This window comes from Furipterus horrens, unplaced genomic scaffold, assembly GCF_987537825.1.
Source record: "Furipterus horrens unplaced genomic scaffold, mFurHor1.1.pri manual_scaffold_8, whole genome shotgun sequence".
Taxonomy (NCBI): Eukaryota; Metazoa; Chordata; class Mammalia; order Chiroptera; family Furipteridae; genus Furipterus; species Furipterus horrens.
The window spans coordinates 102685667-102699553 of NW_028327178.1; positions in this window are offsets into that span (position 1 = coordinate 102685667).

Here is a 13887-nt window from a genome sequence, read left to right on the forward strand (position 1 = left end):
CGCTTGATCCCTGTTACTCATTTGAACGTGAAGCTGTGTCAGACATGTTGTAGGTGCTGAATACATGTCTGTGTCCCTTCCTTTTTCCTTCCCTTTCATTTGACTCAACAAGTATTTAGGAATACTTGGAGGCAGGGCTGGCTTCATGGATGGGCAACCTGGGCAACTGCTTGGTATAATACTCGGCAGCCACTGTCGTTAAATTTGTAATAATGTTTGAACACGAGGCCTTAGTTCTTATTTTGCCCTGGTCCTGCCTAGACATCTAGAATGATGCTATGATTTGTGGGATGGCCTGATGTTTAAATTAAACAACTGAGTCCACATTTGAAAATCAGGAGCGCTCACATAAAACTCTGACGTATTTTGGAAAGTTAGAACATCTTACCATAGTGGGTTTACATCCCCAGACGCCACCAATGATGGGCCGGAGCTGGGTTGTGGTGCTCTCTGCATAAGGCACAAGCTCCGGCATCCCAGGAGGCTTTGAACTGAGTCCCTTTGCCCCTTTAAGAGCATCAGGCATGGCAGCTGGGGCCATGGCTTTGCCAGGTATGTTTTCAGCTTTGCCACTCAACAGCCGTTTGACTTGGGCAAGTACCTCTTTGCCTTAGTTTTCCACTTGTGAAATGGAATTGCTGATGATAATAGTAGCCTCTCTTTTGCATATGAATATTAGGTTAATATATGTGAAGCATCAAGGACGTATTATTGCTAGTTTTTTAGTCTCACCTGGTGCATAGGTTCAGACCTCAAGTCTGAGAGCCGCCTCTCCAGGAGCTGGAAGCTGGACCTGCAGCAGGTGACTATGAGGTCCCTTCTTCCTGCCATCTTAAGCTACATCTGTTATCAATGTTCACTCTCTCCACCTGCAGTGTTAGAGTTGCTAAGTGGTTCAACCTGGGCTTTCTGCCGCCTTTCCCTGGCTCCAGCAGTGGCCGTGTGACCCAGCTGGCCCAGTCAGCATGGTGCAGTCCTTGGGCTGTAGAGACTGGTTATGGAATGAGCATATGAACCAACTTGGTCCAGTCAGAGTGAATCCTGGGACTTTTGCTGCCCTGTTGGAAATAAGCTCTCTTTGAATTAGGATTTCTAGTTATAATAATGATATAACAGCGGAGCTCCTAGTGAGGGTCTGCTATATGGAGGGGGCGGGGGACAAAGAAACAAACTGAGCCTTTGTAACATCTTTGGAGCTCCTGGATCCAGCCATACTGGAAGCCATTACCCTAAGACTGTTACGTTCTCCACACTCCCTCCCAGTCTCGTGGTGATGTGGCTCCTTCCGTCTGTTTGTGGTTATAAGGCTTCTCCCCAGCTAGTGTTCATTTGGTCATTCAGGATGATTTTTCTATAATTCAGTTGTAATTCCAGTTTGGTCTTGGGAGGAGGTTAGTGTGGCTTTCACTTAATTCTCTGCCATCTTGGGTCCTTTCAAGACTATTACGTTCTAAAAGTACACATCCCCCCACCTTTTTTATAAGACGGTTTGAGAGACCATTTGAAATCCTGTGCTTGAGATCTTCACACATGACCTCCTGTAATTCATAGATAAACCCTGTGGAGAAAGGGCTATGATTATAAAGGAATCGAGCCTCAGGGAGGAAAATGGCTTATCCAAGGTTACACAGCGGGTCAGTAGTTGGTGCTAGGATTCGAACCCAGGTTTCTTTGACTCCAGAGCCTTTCTTCTATTCCACATTATCTGAGCCCTGCACAAGAGGGTCTGTGGGGGTAAAAGACCAGAGTCCCATTTTTGGCCATTAGTTTGCTGTGTGACCTTGATCAAGTAATTTCACCAATATAAGCCTCTGTTTCCCCATCTATAAAATGGGGGAAAGAGTAGTGCCTACCCTCCCAGGTGATTGTGTGGGTTCAGTGAGATAACCCATGTAAGTAAAGTGCTTAGAACAGGGCTGGGCATGTAGCGGTGAGCATGGGCTATTATTATCATGAGCTTTGCACCCAGCCTGCACCCAAAGTGCTCCCTGCCTCCCTGTGGGTCACAGGCTCCAGCAGCCTTGGGTGGCACCTTCATCCATCTCCTGCCAGCTGCACAGACCTGGCTCACTTACCCAGAAAGAAGGCACTTAAGGAGCTGCTTCCCCAGTTTCTCTTTTAATTTTCATTACATAAATTTCACATTTCCCAGAATAGAGATCTTGAGCGGCTGGACTCATTTGGAAATCGAGTCAGCAAAGGGCCTCATTTATATTAATGAAGGCTTGAGTCTGGCTCGCAAGGAGGCCAAGACAAGGATGGATGGTAGTGACTGCAGGCTGAGCTCCTCCAGGCTGAGTTTGGACCCTGCCTTAAATGAGCAGGTGCCTCTAGATTTAGGCTGGGACCATTCATTATGTGAGTGGCTCTGGGAGGCAAGGTCAATGTTGCTCCCTGGCTTAAACATGCGAATGGAAAGCTCCACGTTGTTCACCCTGCTCGACGAGGTTGCTGCGTCATGGACTGCTGCTGCCGCCTCCCACCTCCTCCCCACCGCTCTCCTCCTCCCTCATCCTCTCCAGTGAAGCTGGCCTCCTGAGGCTCAGGGCCTTTGCACTTGCTGTGCGTTCTGCGTGAAAGGCTGCTCTCCCAGCTCTTCCTACGGTTAGCTTCTTCCTGCCAGTCAGACCTTGTCCCACAATCACCACCTCTGGGAGGCCTTCCCTGACTGCCCATCTAGAGTAACACTCCCCAGTCCTCCCTATATCACCCACCCATTCATTTTCTCCATAGTACTGAGCACTAGCCTATGTCTTCTTGTTTACTTACTTGCCTGTTTATTTATTGGCTGCGTCCTCTACAAGAATATAAACCCCATGAGAGCACAGACCAGGTCTCATTTACCTTTATCTCCCTGGGACCTGCACAGAGGAGGTGTTCAATCAATATCTGTGGAATGAAAGCCAGGCTCTGTGCTGAGTGCTTAGAACACAGATGAGACAAGAGTGTCGCCTGCAGGGAGCTCACAATCCGGTACAGAGAGGACAAGCCACAGTAACTCACAGTTAGTGACTGTGACAAAGGCTTTACCAGAGATGACACATTTAATCCTCACTATAGTCTTTGGAACCGTGGTTACTAGTACCAGTTCATAGAGCACAGAGAAGTGAGATAACTTTCCCAAGATCACACAGATATAAAGTAGAGGAGCCAGGATTTGAATCACAGGTTGTCTGGTTCCCATATTTGCTGGATTAACCAGTCACCTAAGTCACAGAAAGTGAGAGCCAGGTGCCAGAAGGGCTGTGACGGAGCAGGCTCCGGAGGCAGCGGGAGCCCAGAAGAAACACCCAGTCTTACCTTTGATGGAGAGGGGATCGGCAGAACCTCTGCGGCGCCTTAGCTGTGTCTAGAATTATTTATTTTTAACTTTACACTATAGCTTAAGAATTTTTAATATCTTCACATTATCCATAGTTAAAATTTTAAGTCATGCATATTATTGCAATGAGAGGCAGTGCTATTCCTCACTGTTGGGCAATTGCATGCTTGCAATTTTGATGTTTCCCTTGATGCTGCCAAGACTCACTCTCTACACTTAGTGGAGTAATGAAATGCTTCAGAACTTGGGCTTCGGACCTGGGTTCAAATCTCAGCCCCTCCCCTTGGTTCCCAGGGTTCTACATGTCTAGGACAAGGGGTGTCCCCAAAGTCCCTAAGGTGGTTAGATAATTGTCAACTAGAAGGCCCTGTCCCCCTCCACCCTCCATGCCTTGGCGTCAGGTGGGAGCCAGGACCCTCGGCCCCAAGAGGGAAGGAGCTGACAATCTTCTCAGCTCAGCTAGGGAGGTTTAAGAAAATTAGGTTGCTTTAAGAAAATAAAGAAATGTGACATTTCAACAAGAAGCTAGTAACAGTGGTTGCCTCGTGGGGGGGGGGGGGGAACTGTGAGGCCAGTGGACAGAGTGAAAGGGAGATTTTCCTTGCAGATCCTTTCGTACCGTTCCAATTGCTACCATAAGAAATTGTTACCTAGTAACTAACTAAACATTTTAAAGCACTTACAGGAAGGAAATGTATTCTTTCTGCCTAACTGCCTGTGGCCTAAGCTTTATAGGTTATATTCATTTTCTTTATTCACCTCAACATCACAGGAAGTAGTTATTATTGCCCCTGCCTGACAAGTAAGGAAACTGAGGCCCGGACAGGGGCAATGATTGCTCGAGATCACACGGTGAAGGAGAGCCAGAACAGAGGCTCCAATCCAGCCTTCCTGGCCTTCTGCGGAGGGGGCCTCCATCCCACCAGCTGCGTCCTCCTCCATCGGTGGGAGCCACGTGGGGGTGTGGATTGAGGGGCGGGGATGCTGTTCAGTGGTCACACATTGCATTTGTGCCATGTGATCTGGGTTCAAATCCCAGGTCTGTCACTTGCCTGTTGTGTGACCTTGGTTAGACCATCAACACCCTGGGAACTCAGTTCTATTGGGAGGACACTCAAGAAAGGTGTGGCTGGGTCTTGTGAGGAACTGAGGCCGCATGCCAATAGCTTCCCGCCAACCTCCAGCCATGCGAGGGAGCCGCTTTGGAAGGGGGACCCTCCTGCCCTGGGGAGGCCTCTGGTGACTTTGGCCCTGGCTGACACCTTGATTGTCTCTCCTCAGAGAACCCTGTGGCTAAGTCACCCCGAACTCCTGAGCCACAGAAACTGTGTGAGGTAATAAATGCCTATTGTTATCTTACGCCACTGAATGTCGGGGTAATTTGTTATGAGGCGACAGATAATACGGTTCCCCACCTGTAAGATGAGGATGATGATAATTTCACAGAGTTGTTGGTGATGATAAATTCATGATGACAATTTCATAGGCTATATTTCATAGGGTTGCTGCTAAGAATTAATTAGCATGTGATCGGTGCTTGGAATTGTTACCAGCACACAATAAATGCTCAATAAATGTTGCCTGGTATGATTATCTGTCCTCCGTGATTTGTGAGAGAAGGTCAGCCTCGACAATAACTCTGCATTAAGGAACAGACGTAGGCAGCAAGCCACAGCAGAAACATAATGATGGTAACAACGAGAGCTGCCACTATCGAGCGCTCAGTGCCTGCCAAGCCTTGGGCTAAGCACTCTCTACCTTTTCCTTGAAACCCCCCAGCAGTCCCTTGAAGTAGATGATATTATTTTCCCATTTTACAGACAACCAAGGACCAGGGAGGGAAAATGGCTTATGCTAGGTCACACAGCAAGGAAGTAGTGTAGTTAGAATTTGAACTCAGATGCTGCAGACACCGTTTCTCTTCTGAACTGCTGGATTGAGCTGCAGCTTAAAATCCCACCAAAGCCCCTATTTCCCCATTAGGAAGTTCCTCTTTATCAAACCGGGTTCACTGCCAACACATCTGACAACCAAATCATTTGTTCCCTCGTAGCCCATCTGCAGAGTGTTGAACTCCCTCCCCCTTGGGAGACCAGAGAGAAGAGTCGCTTAGAAGTTTTGTTTTTCTGATCCCACTAGCCTCTCCTGGACTCTCTCCTTCGATATTCAGAATTGGGAATAAGAAGAACACACACACGTACAAAAAAGCACAAAAATGCCTGCCTGGTCTAAGATCACTATAGTATCTCATCAGAGGCAGTTTAATTAGCCCCAAACCTTTGCAGCCTGACACCTCCAGACATGTCGCCAGCTGGCTCTTCACAAACAGCTCTCCTAATGTTTGCTGTGGGGACACGTAGCCGTCAGAAGAGGCAAGTCCCCTAGACAGGCAATGAGCTCAGGACTTGGTCATTGCCACAGCTGCTCCTCTCCCCAAGGACGGCAGAAACAGCCGTGCGGTCACCGACAACACAGCCTTTTCTGAGCGTGGGTCTTGTGTGTGGGCAGAAGGTGCAGACGAGGGCCAACCAAGGCTGTCTGGGCCGAGTGGGGGACAAGAATGTTTGCACCCGCAATGTGGCAGTGGCTGTGCTGGGCCTGCTTTTTCCCCAGGCCGTGGCTCCCCAGATGCTTTTGACCATGAGTTGAAGGAAGTATTTTTGCATCACGACCTGTAAAACATGCACGCACTCATAACCGAAATGAGAGTTTCATAATTCTGTACTCACCTTTATTATGAGCAGCGCATGCTGACCCATTTTGTTCGGGTCTAGTCTAGTCTAGTCTATATTATTCAGTCATTAAAAGTGCTAGCCATGACCCATGACATAGATTTCAAAGCCCCTTAACGCAGGGATCTGGGTTGGTGAACTTGGACGGACAGAACGCTATATCTTTATTTTCATTAACCTCTAGCTGAAATACAGTCCTTCCTTCAGTTATGAATATAGGCAACAAATCATAATTGGATTGGCAATACTTGTGACATTGTCACTAATAAAAATCATAGATTATTTTGTATCTCATTATAGCCATTGTGGATGTCTCAAAACAGCATTTTATGCTCTTCAGTAGCTTGAAATTATGGTTACGATACTCACTGCCAGATCTTGTTACTATACTTACTGCTGGATTCTGTTCTTTAACTTGAAAATAATTTATCATTATATCCCATATTTTAAAATATTTTGATAATTGAAGTTCAATAGAATATGGCTCCTTTGTAAACTTGTGTGTTTTATTTTATGCACTGTACATTACTATTCAGAGAAGGGGATCTGTGGGCTTCACTGGACTGCCCTGGGTATGCACAGCACACGCAATTCTCAATAAATGTTTACAGACAGAAGAAAGGCATGAAGGAGGGGAAAAATGAAGAAGGGGAAGGAAGGAAGGAAGGAAGCAAGCAAGCAAGGAAATAGAAACAAAGGAGGAAAGAATGTCTTAATTCGTCTCAGAATTGCAATGCTTACCCACCGCTGACATGTAGGAGCCGAATGAAGGATCATTGTAGCTTTATACCTAAGTCTTGAAGTTGGGTAGTGCCATCTCTTCCGCTTGGCTCTTCTCCAATATTGTGTGGTCTATTCAAGACCTTTGACTTCTCCACCTCAATTTTAGAATCCTTTTGTTGACACCCACAAAATAACTTGCTGGGAATTTGACTGGGATTGCATGGAATCCCTAGACCGTGTTGGGAACAATGGACATCTTGGCAATATCAAGTCTATAACCATAAGCATGGAAAATCTCTCCATTTATTCAGTTCTTTAATTTCATTCATAATACTTTTGTAGTTTTCCTCAAATAGATCTTATACATATTCATTGGATTTATGCCTATTTAATTTGGGGAAGGGGGCACTAATTTAAGTGATATTGTGGTTTCTTTTTAATTTCAAATTTTACTTGTTGATTGTTGGTATGTAGGAAAGAGGCTGACTTTTGTATATTAATCTTGAGGAGGTTTTTTTTTTTACCCTCTTGCTGCTTTCGGACGAGATCGGGCGCGTTCAGGGTGGTATGGCCGTAGACCCTCTTGCTGCTTTCAAAATTCTCTCCTTGTCTTTAATTTTAGGCTGTTTTGTTATAATGTGTGTTGGAGAAGCTCTTCTTCAGCCGAATCTGTTTGGGAACCTATACACCCCATTAACTTAGATGTCTATAACTCTCCCCAGGTTTGGTAGGTTCTCAGCCGTATTTGTTTGTTTTTTTTAAATTCTTTTTAATTAAAAAAAATATTTTATTTCTTTTTAGAGAGGGAGGAAGGGAGAGAGAAAGAGAGGGAGAGAAATGTCAGCCATATTTCTTTAAATAAGCTTTCTGTCCTTTCTCCTTGTTTCCTTCTGGGACTCCTATAATGTATAAGTTGTTTCATTTGATGGTATTTCATAATTCACTCTTTTTCATTATTATTTTCTTTGCTCTCCTCTGACTGGATAATTTCAGATGACCTGTCTTTGAGTTCAGAAATTCTTCCGCTGGATTGTTTAAGTCTCCTGTTTAGGCTCTCTACTGCATTTTGATTTCATTCATTGTGTTTTTAAGCTCCAGACTTTTATTTATTTATTTATTTATTTATTTATTTATTTATGATTTCCATTTCTTTGTCAAGCTTCTCATTTTGTTTGTGTATTATTTTCCTGATTTTGTTGATTTGTCTGTCTGTGTTTCTTATAGCTCACGGAGCTTCCTTAAAATGGTTTATTTGAATTATTTTTCAGGAAATTGTAGACCCCGCCATATTTCTGGGATCAGTTACATGAAAATTATTATGTTCCTTTGGTGGTATCATGTTTTCTTGATTTTTTGTTTGTTTGTTTGTTTGTTCCTTGAGGTCTTGCATTGCTGTCCACGTTTGAAGAAGCAGTTACCTCTCCCAGTCTTTACGACTGCCTTTGGAAAAAATACTTTTACCTGTCCGTCCTGCTAGGGATTCAGAGGCTTTCTCAGACCTTTTCTATGGAAACATCTGCTCCGCCTTCCTTGTTCCCTCTTGGTGGGGGAGGTTCTTAAGATTCTTTGCCTTTTCTCAGTTGGCTGGGTGCTGACAGCTTCCCATTTGTTCTCCCTAGGGCAGCGCTGAATGCTCAAGCTTGTGTGCTTCCTTCCAGTCCTGCCCAGTTAGGCCGGCTTGCCGTGTGTGCTCACTAGTCATCTGCAAAGATTGCACTCATTGCCCAGGGTGTGTGTGCGTATGTGTTGCACATAACATTGGGCCTTGCTTTTCTAAAAAAAAAAAAAGCCCTGGCTGGTGTGGCTCAGTGGATTGAGTGCCAGCCTGTGAACTGAAAGGTCACCAGTTTGATTCCCAGTCAGGCCACCTGCCTGGGTTGTGGGCCAGGTCCCCAGCTGGGGGCGTGTGAGAGGCAACGGATCAATGTTTCTCTCTCAAATCAACATTTTTCTCCCTTTTTTTCCCCTTCCTTCCCCCTCTCTAAAAATAATTAAGATTTTATTTATTTATTTTGAGAGAGAGCTGGAGGGAAGGAGAAAGAGAAGGAGAGAAACATCAATGTGCAAGAGATACATTGATCAGTTGCTTCTTGTCTGTGCCCTGACTAGAGGCCGAACCCACACCCCAGGCACATGCCCTGACTGGGCGTCGAACTGGTGACCTTTGCTTTGCGGGATGATGCCCAACCAACTGAGCCACACCGATCAATGTGGGTCCTGATTTTTGATTCATTCTGACAATCTGTCTTTTAATTGGTATGTTCAGACCATTGACATTCAAAGTAATTATTGAATATTGGGTTAATATCTGCCACATTTGTCACTGTTTTCTATTTATCGTCTCTGCTCTTTCTTCCTACAATAGTTCTGTCTTCCTCTCTTTTTCTGCCTTTTGTGGTTTTTTTTTTTTTTTTTTTTTCTCCGCCCCGCCCTCCGCCCGCCCTTTTTGTGGTTTTAATGGAGCATTTTATGATTCAATTTTCTCTCCTTTCTTAGCCTATTACTTATACTTTTTTAAACACCTTTTTTAGCGGTTGCCCTAGTATTTGCAATATCCATTTACAACTAACATAAACCCACCTTCAAATAACACTATACCGCTTCATGAGTAGTGTGAGTACCTAATAATAACAAAAGAATCCTAATTTCTCCCTCCTGTTCTTTGTTTCATTTCTGTCATTCGGTTCACTTATATATAGCATGCACAAACATATACACATTATATACATAAGATATATACAAAAGCACACATAATCAAACACATTGTTGGTATTGTTATGGACAAACTGTTATGTGTTAGATCAATTAAGAATTAGAAAAAGAAGCAATTTTCTTTTTACCTTTACTTATTCCTTCTTTGATGGTCTTCCTTTTTTTAAAATGTAGATCCATGTTTCTGACCTATATCATTGTCCTTCTCTCTCAAAAACTTCTTTTAACATTTCTTGCAATGCAGGCATATTGGCAACAAAGTCTTTCAATTTTTGTTTAAGAAAGTTGATATTTCTCTTTCACTGTTGAAGGATAATTTTGCAGGGTACAGAATTAGGTTGGTGGTTTTTTCTCTCAGCACTTTAAGTGTTTCCCTTCACCATCTTGCTTGCATGGTTTTTGAGGAGAAGGTAGATGTAATTCTCATCTCTGTTCCTCTGTAGGTGACCTGTTTTTCTTTTGATTTCTTTCAGGATTTTTTCTTATCTTTTATTTTTCTGTAGTTCAAATTGCAAAATGCTCAAGTGTAGCGTTCTTGGCATTTATTCTGCTCAGTGTTCTCTGAGCTTCCTGGATCCATGGTTTGGTGCCTGACATTAATCTGCTGAAATTCTTGTTATTATTATATCAAATATTTTTGTTGTTCCTTTCTCCCTTTCTACTGTTTCCCATGCTCTAATTATGCTTATGTTACACCTTTGGTAGTTGTCCCACGGTCCTTGAAAATTCTGGATTCTTTTTTCCAGTCTTTGTTCTTTGCCCTTCAGTTTCTGGATTCATGTTCTACTGGAGGAAGGAATTTACATTCTATTGGAGGGAGATAAACAATAAACAAAATAAATACAATATAGAAAATCAAAAGGTGGTAAGTGTTATGGAGAATAATAAAGCAGAGAAGGGGAAGGATTGTGAGACTGAGTGTGTGTGTGTGTGTGTGTGTGTGAGGGGCAGGTTGTTATTATAAACAGATATAAACAGGATTTTCAGGTAAAGGGGCTGCTGAGAAGGTGATCCTGAAGGAGGCGATGGGGTGAGCCACGTGGCTAGCCTGGAAAAGATGGTCCACGTAGGGGGGACAGCCAGAGCAAAGGCCCTGCAGTGGTAGTATGCTTGGTGCATTGGAAAATTGACTGGTGGCCCAAGTGTCTGAAGGGGAGAGAGGGAGGTAAAGAGTAATAAGACCGGAGATCAAGGAGGGTAGAGGAGTCTGGGGGGCTGGCTGGAAAGGGGTGGCGTTAGGTGAGCAGCTCACGTGGACATGTTTATGGAACACTGGGAGGACAGTGATCACAGAGCAGAGCACCCTCAGGGGAGAATAGGGGCAGGTGGGAACAAAGAGGCAGGCAGGGGCCCAGGGATGTTAGGGCTTTGCAGACCATACCAAGGACTTTGGCTTTTATTCAAAATGTGATGGAAAGCCTTTGAAGGCTTTGATGGCGAAGTAATGTAATCAGAGTGACAGTCTGACAGAACCCCTCTGGCCACCCTGCTAAGAAGAAGAGCCTGAAAGGCTGGGAACAGGGAGCCTGGTCTGGAGGCTGCTGCCACCCTTAGGCGACGGAGCGTGCCGGCATGGCCCACAGCTGAGACAGCGGAGGGGCAAGCTGTGCGGATTCCAGATCTATTTTGAAGGCAGAGCCCATGGAAACCACGAGCAGGCCCTTCATTTCAGCTCTGTTTGTCATAGCAAAACTGAGGACGCAGCCTGGACAACAGAACGCGACATAGGCTCATAAAAGAGCTAGGAAGCCCTTTTAGTATTACTGTGGACTGCTCTTCCGGGTGTACAGTATGCAGCGAGAAAAGCAAAGGGCAGAGCAGAGTGTATGGGTCGTTGCTATTTGTGGGGGGTAAAAACAAACAAGCCAAAACAAACACACATACGCAGTCCCTGGATACGCGTATTCTGCTCTGTTTTCTTTTTTTTCAGTCTTTGCTCTCTTTGCTTTTTAGTTTCTGAGTTTATGTCTCTTGGAGGGAGGTAAACAGTAAAACAAAATAAACAGGGAAAATATATTATTTTAGAGGCGGCAGGTGTCATGGAGAACAATGAGGCAGAGAAAGGGATGAATTGTGGGGTCCAGTGTGTGGCCCCTGTAGGCACTGGGATATCTGTATGAGACAGAGAGAGTAAGGCCAGGGATACCCGGGAATGGTTGACATGAGAGCCACATGACCGAACTGGGGCTTTGGTCCATGAGCACAGCATGGGGTGGCTGACCACTTCTTGCACGTTGGAGTGACGAGCCAATGAATCTTCATATTCTCTTTTTCCATTGAAGAGAAACAGCCACGGCTGCCCCTCCAAGGCAATTCTTCACACCTCTGCCTTTCCAGAAAATAAGACAAACGCCACCGAGCTGATTTTCTCCATACCTTTTTATTGAACTCTGCTGACTTCATTAAGGGACCATTTGCTTAGAAATTCTTAAACATTTGGACGTATTTTACAAGACAGGACAGCAGCTGGAGGTCACAGTTTCATCTCATCACATGCATAAAAAGACACTGGATTTTTTGTCGTTTAGTTTCCTCGTGTGTGTGTTTGTCTGCGTCTGTGTGATGCTCATTTTCACCTTTACAGGAAGGACTGGAGATGTCAACTGACCAGAGATGAACAGGACCCAAGAGCAGCTAAGGACATTGGTCATTTATGGCTAATGTGATTGGCTTGGCCCCCATCATGGTTGGGGCAATCAGAATGGCTTTGCTGGCAGAGAAACCTCAACCTCATACCACGGTTCCTGGGAGAGACAGAGGGTCTTAGCTAATGGGCTAGGGCATGTGCTACCATGGGGGCATTGGAGAAAAAGGAAGACCATTGGCTCTAAAAGCTGGAGGACAGGCTGGCACTCTCTTCCAGCTGTACTCCCATGGTTCAGGGAATGTGATCCAGTTACCAGATGTCAGCTTCCACATTCCTGCCCCCAGCAAGTCCCAGACCAGGGAAAACCCCAACTTTGAACCCTTGGCTTTGCCCATTGGAAAACCACTCTGTGGCCTCCCCATGGGCTATGTGTGGGCTAAAATAGAACATGAGGCTAAAAATTCAGAGTAGGAGAGTAGGAAGGAGGCTGGGGCTGCCCCATAGGTCCCCCAAAAGTGTAGCTCTCAGAAGACCGTGACCCTTAGGGCAGACGATTATCAAATTTGGACATCACCTTGGTTCCTGGTTGAGTCAAAGAACAGATGGCGTTAGTGGGGCTATTATAGGCTTAATTAGAGAGGCCCTGCATCTCTCCTTCCTTCCCAGTTAGCAATACCTCAGGCCAAGTAAGAACTAATAAACTCCTCTATTCACTCACATATTCACTCATCAATCATTCACTCAGAAACACAGGCTGGGTGACCACTATGGGCCAGGGGCATACGTCAGGGAATAATCCTGAGTTCCTTGTGCAGAAAGTGGTGTTCCCAGACCTTGACCTTGGGTTAAAGCCAGGATGGGTGTGGAGAAAAAAGGGCCCGCTGCCAGCCCAGCAGCTGCTGACCTTTCTCTTCCCCATCCACCGGGCACACTGAGCTCAGAGGTCAAGGTCATCTAAGAGACAGCCCAGCCCTAGTGAAGATCAGGGGCCATGAGACCAAGCCATGGGAAGTCTAGCATCTTCTCCTGTGCTTCCCTCCTTGTTTTCTAAACCTAGATTAGCCAGGGAGGCAAGTGGGGTGTTGTGATCCATGCATAACCCTCAAAGGCATCCTAATAGGACAGAATTGGGAGTTTCTTTCATTTTTCAGGATTGTCATTTCATTGCAGCCCCTAACTTGAGCTATTCCTGCAGGAAAGAGCCTCAAAGGGGGACCTTTGAAACTGGAAGCTGCTCAGTCTATCCAGTCAAACATCCTGCCTTACCTCATGAAGAAACAACCAGGGACTGCTTCCTCCAAACCCGCCATATACAAATTAAGGGGGACTTCAAAACCTCTTTGTCAAATGCTCTACTTGAAGAAAGCAGTACCCTGACCTTGGGAAGGGGCTACAGAGGCGGGAGGTGGCATTTGGCCTGGTTGTGGCCGAAGCCTTGTTTTGCTGTGAAAATGGATTACAGCTGCCTCTGTCCTTTGGCCCTTCCAGATCTAACTTCATTGGGTGGGGACTTTCAAAGGATTTGAATGGGATTTTCTGTTTTATTTGCCAGAGAAAAGGAAAAAAAAAAAAAAAAAGCCCTTTTGGGATGGTGCCATTTGCTATTGCCTGGGCAGTTTGTTCATTAGGCAGCTGGTTACTGGGTAAAAGATAATTGTGTCTTTTGTACAGAAACCCTCAGGTCTATGAGGGCACAGGGTCTGGGTAGAAGGACCGAGTACTGCGAGACAGTCCGCCAGCCAGAGATGGGACTGCATTTCAGTTGGCCTAGGGGACGGTAGCATGAGTGTCATCCTACCCCATGTGGTTCC